Here is an 8,655-nt window from a genome sequence, read left to right on the forward strand (position 1 = left end):
GGAGGCTGGGAGGAGGCGGAAAATTTTTTTTTTCTTTCTTAATAAAAAAAAAAATTAAGGAAAAAAAAATTAAGGAAAAAAAAAAAAAGAATTTATGTTGTTTTTAAGACAAGGTTTCTCTGTGTAGCTGTAGATGTCCTGAAACTTGCTTTGTAGATCAAGCAGGCCTTGAACTCATAGAGATCCACCTGCCTCTGCCTCCTAAGTGCTGGGATTAAAGGCATTCACCATCACCATCCTGCAAGAACAGTACTGTTTTACCTTCCTTATTTAACAAACATTTTGGAAAACGATATAGTTAATATAAATTACAAAGAGAAACTTTTTTTTCCTCAGAAAGAAATAGTCTGTGTTTTTAATACACATATTCATTTCTGAGGCTTGTCACCTGTGCCTATGAAAATGACAAACATATTTTGTAACAGCTGAATAATCCTCAGAATTTGTCAGAAGCTCCACATATGAGAAGCCATAACAAATGTGATCTCAATAAGCAACACACTATCAGAAAAAGGGATGGAGGAGATCCTTCTAGTGAACCACTCATGACTATTTTCCATTTGCTAATTTACTATTATATTATAACCTGAATCCTAAGATTGAATAAAAGAATCTATGTATTGAAAATGAGGTAATTTTTCTTGCTTACTTGTGTTGTTACTGAATTCGTTGGTTGAAGGCTTTCTCACGTCTGTGTATATTTCATATGCCATGAATCCATTCACACTCTTTCCTGATATAACAAATGAATGAAAGATATGACTATATCTCTCATTAAGAAGCAAAGATAGTCTGTCATATTATATTGAGGCAAGACCACCCCCCCATATCTAATCTGAACAAGATATCCCTCCATAAGGGTGAGGAGTAGATGGGGAGGTTGTTGTAGGAGCTGTGGGCTGCATTCCTGCTACCCAGCTCGGCCGCCTGGCTAGCTTATGTCCCGAAATAACAACATACAAATTGTATTCATTTAAACACTGCCTGGCCCATTAGCTCTAGCTTCTTCTCTGCTAACTCTCACACCTGGATTAGCCCATTTCTAATAATGTGTGTAGCACCCAAGGTGCGCTTACAGGGAAGATTCTAGCCTATGTCCATCCTGGGTCGGAGCTTCATTGTCTGCCCCAGAGAGAAGAGCTATAGAGTCTGAGCTCACTTCCTCTTCCTCCCAGCATTCTGTTCTGTTTACTCCGCCTACCTAATTTTCTCCTATCAGGGCCAAGGCAGTTTCTTTATTTAACCAATGATCTTCCTCCATCAGGAGGTGGGATAGGAGGAAGCTGAAGGGAGTTGGAGGAATGGGGAGAAGGAAGAGGGGGAATTGGGATTGGTATTAAAATAAAAATGATTACTTGACAAAATAAAAAAAATCACTTTTAAAAAGAAGCGAAGTTATCTTGTAAATACAGCCTGACCTGTGCAAGAGGCATGTGAATGAGCAGTGCAATGGGGCCTGCAGTCCTGCACCGTCATATCTCTTGCACTCTGGCATGATGAACCCATGTTAATTCAGTCTGCAAAGGGAGGAAAGAATAAGACTTTATCACGTTCTGATTTTTAAAGAAAACAAACATGTTAACGTACCCAGACGCCCCCCCCAAAAAAAAAGCACATGGAAAAACAAAAGGAACCCATTGATGTCAGAGTACAGTGTGCAGATCCAAGGGAAAAATGTGTATTTGTTGTCTGAGCAGAGAAGTTAGTTCTGTGCTAATGCAGGTTGAGCCTCATTGCAATGCAAGAGATTTTGTACATCTATTTTAATTTAAAGAAATAGAGATGGTGGTAATATCCTCTCTCTCTCTCTCTCTCTCTCTCTCTCTCTCTCTCTCTCTCTCTCTCTCTATCTCTCTCTCTCTCTCGGAGGCTCCAGCCCTTTCCTTCTGGAACTGACAGATTCAGATCATTAGGAGCAAATATATGCTGTTTTGGACTTTCACCTCAGGATGCTATCTCCTCCTCCTGCCCTCACCCGTCTGCACAGTGCTGCTGCAGAGGTACACTGATGAAGGAAATTGGATTCACTGTTTGCACACAGCAACATATTTAGCTGGTGGCTGTGCGGGTCCAATTAACTCCCTTAACAATATGGGTGAACTGGGGTTATTGGATTAGGTTTGTAGCCAATTATAATTGTTTTGGTTGACTACCCTTTCTTCTAACCTTATTTACAGTTAAGAAAACTTCATCGGAAAATATTTCATAGTGTGGAACAAGAAAAGCCTGGGGAAAATTGGAAGAACAATTTATTTTCTCTAGATCATGAAACATGACCTCTTATTTATGTTTAGGCATAAAGGTTCCTTTTTTTCTGAAATGAAAATAAAAATGTCAGACATAAAGCATTTTGAAGACATCACATTACCATCATTATCATTATTGTCTCTGTCTCATCGTGAAAGAAAGGAACACAGTTTGAGACCAGTAGATTCAGTTTCCAGCTATCCTAAACCACAGGCTCCCTGAACTCATTGCCCCTCATCCAGACAGTGGAAATAACAAGACTGTCTCCACAATTAAGTGAAAGAGTAGATAGATCACAGGCAAAAGTCCTGATCCTGGTTAGGAGTTAGCAAATCTTATTGAGTAATGGTTACTCCTTTTTTTAGTTACTTTAATTATATTCCAAATAATATATTTCTATGTCAAGTTATCCTTGGGGAAGTGTGAAGAAATTGTTAGCTGATCATTTTTCCTTCTTGCAAAGTGCTGCAGGCATGAATAAGTTTTCTAAAAGCAATGGAGAGGTCTATGATATTAGACTGGGAATATCACTAAAATCAGATGTGTTGCTGTAAAGAGGAAAAGTCAGTGTTAATGACTAAGAAGATGAGTAAGCCTAGACATCCAGACTGGCTTCACAATGCAAATGTCATCATTATTCTGTTGGAGATAAGTCAACAGGGCAGGAAATAATTATCATTGAAAAGTACTTTGTTTCTCAGCTTCTTCAAATGGAGGGATCATACTTTGTTATGCTTAGAGAATGACCAGGGATAGTCAGGAAGGCAAGGGAGCAGGGAGAATGGACAAGGTCCATTGTAAGAGGTCCTGCATCATGTAAACAAAACCCAAAAATTGAATTTGTAATCTGTATTTTATTCAGAGCTTAGCAGTCTGAGAAGCTGGTGAATTAGTTTCTCAAAATTTGTCTTAAAACCTCATCTTTAGTCATCAGATTATGTAAAGGAGAAGGAAAAAGGTTGTCAATCATTCCAAAGTTATTGTAGCATCTTAGGTTTGATGGTTGGTCTTCACTCTGAGATTTATGGTGTTGCCACTTTTTTCCTTATGGAGGAATTGAAACCACCAAAGTTCCTGAGCCTCACATTCTTCTTGAGTCTATTATTTGATTGACATCTAGATCTAGGGCTAATTCATAGCAAAAAAAAAAATAGCACAAACACACACACACACATACAGAGAGAGAGAGAGAGAGAGAGAGAGAGAGAGAGAGAGAGAGAGAGAGAGAGAATTTAATTAATTTCCACAGAATGGAAAGCAAATATCATTTTATACTAAAGAATATGCAATGATGCTATAATCATGACCATGACACATCTAGCTTGATCTCTCCAGACAGGAGTAGACAAGACAGAAGGAACAAGTTTATACCTGATGTGCTGTGACTTTTTCCTTTGTCCAGAGTTTTAGGAAACATCTATTGACAGGATTAGCCTTGAGAACAAGCACTGTTAAAATGGTCTGACTATACTGGTAGGAGTTGTATACTCACTTCTGAATTGCAACATTCAAATTTATCTGACATTTATCAAACATTCAGAATTATTTGACTGTGTTTGGTAGGTACCCATAGCTATTTCCTCTGAACTGAGACATGATCTTCTGGAGAAGGGGGGATATTCATAAGACTAAAGAAAATTCAGAAAATATACAAGGTTTATCCAGCAGCTGATGGGAAAAAAGTGCAGACCTATAGATAAACATTAGGTGGAGTTGGAGTTTGGGGAATGCTACAGAAGGTGGAGCAGGGGCAAAAAATTGTAGGAATTAGAGGTCTCAAGGACAGTACAAGGAAACTCTCCTAACTCAACTAACATGAGCTCATAGGGGCTCAAAGAGACTGAAGTAACAACCAGAGAGCCTGCATGGGGCTGACTTTTACATTCGGTATATATTTACAGTTGTATAGCTTGGTCCTCCTATGGGATTCCTAACAGGGGGAAGAGAGGCAGCCTCCAACTCTTTTACTGGCTTTTGGAACTCTATTATTCTTACTGGGTTACTTTGCCCATCCTTAACACAATGCATACAATTGCAATTTGATATGTCAAGTTTTGTTGGTACTCATGGGAGACCTGTAGGTTCCTGAACAGAAGAGAGAGGGAGTTAATGGGGGGATGCATGGGAAAAGAGGGAACAGATAAGGAAAGGGATTGGAAGGGGAGGAGAGAGGGAAAACTAGCCAGGATGTAAAATAAACAAACAACCAAATAAATTAATGAATAATTTTTAAAAATACAAGATTCACAAGGCTCCTCCCTAAATGTTTATATGGAGTAAGCAATTGCTACAGGAGAGGGAGAGGATATACTCTTTAGTGAAGCTAACTGCAGTTTGGGCAGGGTACTCCAAGGATATTTCATTGTGAGTCATCACCCAGACTCAGGTGGGATTTTGGTCATGTAGCAGTATGAGAGTCATCTATGCTTCTGTAGATAGCCTCAGTAAATTTATTGTTCAACCAAGCTTGACCTCAAGGGAGAAATTTATTTGGTCTGGATTAGGTATTATGTCAAGTGTAGACATTTCCCCTCCCCAATCTCCCCAGTGATATGACAGTAGGTATTGGCAGAACTGGGAAACAATGCTTGAGCACTCTCTAAATTGTGATATCTGGAGATATATGAGCCTTAGTAAGCTCAGTATTTTTTGGTTTATAATATAATAAAGTACTTGCAAATGCATGAGTATGAACGTGATCCATTCCTAGAAAACACTGATTTACAAGGCTTCAAAGGTGACTATCCCAACCTTTTCAAAGAGAAATACAGGCTATAAAGCCTAACCATTATTCCAAACAAGCTAGCCTTTCTTACTAAGGGTAAATTTTCAGGGTTAAGTTGTAAAGGTAGTAGTAACTATTTTAAATGAAAATACTACTATATCTTTTCCATATGGATAGTTTAAACTAGCTACTCATTCATCATTGGGAGTATTGTTGGTTACATGATCTTTGAAAAGAGACCTTTATAACAAGCATGGAGGATAATGTTGGGCAGGGGTTTAGCATCATGATAATTTATTTTGGGGCTTTCTCAAGCTTATGCGGAGGGTTCAGAAAATAGTCTTATGATGCATGTTGTTCTATGTTTACCTCATTGTTTCCAGCCCATAGCTTCTCAGGGAAGTCTGCTTTATCCATGTAACCCACCAATAGTTGAGTTCTTAATCCTGGGAGTTAAGGCTGGGCTGTGAAATGACCCCTACTGGCTCATATGTTTCCATTTGTAGTACCTATCTGGCAGTGCAGTTTTCTTAGTTTTGGGCACCTTTGAGGAGGAGTCCTTAGTCTTAGGAAGTGGATCTCTATGGTACACACCTTGTTATTTATAACCAGGTCTCGCTCTTCCCCTAGGCAGATTGTTTCCTGCATGCTAGTATACAATAACTAACTATCTTATGCTCCTGTTTCTATAGCTGTAGAATACTCCTAGCAATATACCCTCCCCACCAAGACATAGCAAAAATAAACCTTTCTTCCCTTATGTTTCTTAATAAAAAAGGCAATTATTACAAAGAGAAAAGTCATTATTCAGACAGTAGTCTTGATAATGTCTGTTATGGAAATGTCTTTTGCCAAATTAATATATTTGATGAATATCATTTCTATTATTCTTCTGAATATTTGGGTGACTGTACAATTTATCATCCAAATGGAGAGTAAACATTGGCACTACCCATTTCTTTTATTTTTTATTATTATTTTAAAAAATACTACTCCAAATTTTCACTCCTTCCCCTCCTCCCACTCCTTCCACACACCCTCCCAGCCCTTCCCCCTCCAATCCTAAGAGAGGGCAAGGCACCCTGCCCTGTGGCAAGTCCAAGGCCCATCCTACTACATCTAGGTTGAACAAGGTATGCGTCTAAAGATAATAATTTCCCAAAACGCCAGTATACGCAGTAGAGACGAATACCAATGGCCCCTCAGTCTGCCCCAACTGTCAACCACATTCAGAGGGACTAGTTTGATCCCATGCTCGTTCACTCATAGTCAAGTTAGAGTTGGTGAGCTCCCATTAGCTCAAGCAAACTGTCTGAGTGGGTGAACCCCTCATAGTCTTGACCTCCTTGCTCATATTCTCACTCCTCCCACTCTTTTACTGGACCTTGAGAGCTCAGTCCAGTGCTCCAGTGTGGTTCTCTTCTTCTGTTTCCATCTGCTGATGGATGAAAGTTCTATGATTATATTTAAGATAATCATCAGTCTGACTACAGAGCAAGGCCAGTTCAGGCACCCTCTCCTCTATTGCTTAGGGTCTTAGCTGGGGTCATCCTTGTAGATGCCTGGGCATTTTTCTAGAGCCAGGTTTCTTGCTAACCCCATAATGGCTCCCTCAATCAGAATATCTCTTTCCTTGCTCTCCTATCTGTCCTTCCTCCATCTTGACTATCCCATTTCCTCAAGTTCTCCTCAACTCTTCCATTTTCCCCTTCCTTCTACGCCCCTGCCCCCATGCTCCCAATTTTGTCAGGTGATCTTGTTTGTTTCTGATTCCCAGGTGTGTCTAACAACTCTCAGATACCATCTTACACCTGTCAGAATGGCTAAGATCAAAAACACCAATGATAGCTTATGCTGGAGAGGATGTGGATTAAGGGCAACACTCATCCACTGCTGGTGGAAATGCAAACTTATGTAAACACTTTGGAAATCAGTGTGGTGTTTTCTCAGAAAATTGAGAATCAACCTACGTCAGAATCCAGCAAGACCACTCTTGAAAATATATCCAAAAGATGCTCACTCATACTACAAAAGCATTTGTTCAACTATGTTCAAAGCAACAATATTTGTAATAGCCAGAACCTGGAAACAACCTAGATGTTCCTCAATGGAAGAATGGATGAAGAAAGTGTGGCACATCTACACATTAGAATACTTCTCAGCAGTAAAAAACAATAAATTTTGCATGCAAATGGATGGAATTATAAAACACTATCCTAAGTGAGGTAACCCACACTCAAGAAAATAAATACGGTATGTACTCACTCATAAGTGAATACTAGCCATAAATAACGGGCATTGAGCCTATAGTTAATGATCCTAGAGAAGCTAAGTAATAAGGTGAACCCAAAGGCACTACCCATTTCTATACTTAGGGAAAAAAGCAAAAGCCTGTCTTGAATAATCAAAAGGTGGGTTGTTCCAGAAGTTCATGGGTACATAGAGGAAATCCTGAAGATGTGATTCAGCAACAACCCAGCCAGAACAAAGTAGGAGTCTGGATGCATTGCTTAAGGCTTTTCTGCCTTCAATCCATTGTTCACTGACTCTTTTTCCTCACATTTTGCCAACAGCAAGTACTGGTCATCATAAATAGCACATATAAACAATCTAAAGTGGGCAAGATAAGTTCAAGAATGTAGGAAGATGAGAGTGTATTTCTTGAATCATTTACACAAAGGAAGAGTTGTTTGTCAAATGATATGTCATTATTCCTAAGTAGATTACCTCTTGACACACTATGATCCTCAGAAAATTGAGAGAAGAAGAGAGAAAAGAAAAGAAAACCACTTAAGCTTTAACACAGTAAGCTATCACAGGTCTCCTCACTGAATTCAAAAGTTAAGAAAGCAACCTGGAAATTGGGTTGCATTATACTGCAATATAGCTTTAAATAACTTTGAATATAACTCTGTTATTCAGAAGGCTAAGTCATCTCTGTGTTTGCCACAGAAATAAAATGTAACACGTTTATGGTCAGTTTCTTATAATGATCATAGGGTTCCTGCTCTTAAATATATCACAAATATAAGTTAAAACATAACACAGTAGCTAAAAAAAATCACCATACCAATAGACTTGCCAATAAAAGACAAAGGAAAGTCCACAAGGCCTCAACCCTGCAAAGAGAACTACAGGCAACTAACAAATGTTGAAAGTAGAATTATCTTCCCAAAAGAAAATAACACCAATTGTTTGTCCAATATGAAATGGTCAACTTGAAAACATATATATTTAATATTACATAGCCTTAGCAGATTATATTTATGAATGTATACTATATTATAAATTTATATATGTATATGCAACAAAGATCATGGATTTGAAAAAGGAAGTAGGGGTATATGGGAGGCTTTGGGTAGAAGAAAGGGAAGGGAAAGATGATGCACTTATATATTAATGAAATTAAAAACAAAAACATAAGACAATTAAATCAATTAACATAAAACATCTTTGAAAAAGACTGTTAATTTCTCACTTTTTCTGTAGTCCAGGAATCATTTTTGTCAAATCAAAAGAGCTATGATTCATCTTTAAGATGAATGTATCAAGACTTTTATCAGTATCAGAAATATCACTGGGACAAGGGATTGGATTTGAGAATAATACAACTGGAATTTGTAATATATTTTTTTTGTTTTTTTTTTTTTTTTTTTTTTTGAGACAGAGTTTCTCTGTGGTTT

This window comes from Microtus ochrogaster, chromosome 8, assembly GCF_000317375.1.
Source record: "Microtus ochrogaster isolate Prairie Vole_2 chromosome 8, MicOch1.0, whole genome shotgun sequence".
NCBI classification, from domain to species: Eukaryota; Metazoa; Chordata; class Mammalia; order Rodentia; family Cricetidae; genus Microtus; species Microtus ochrogaster.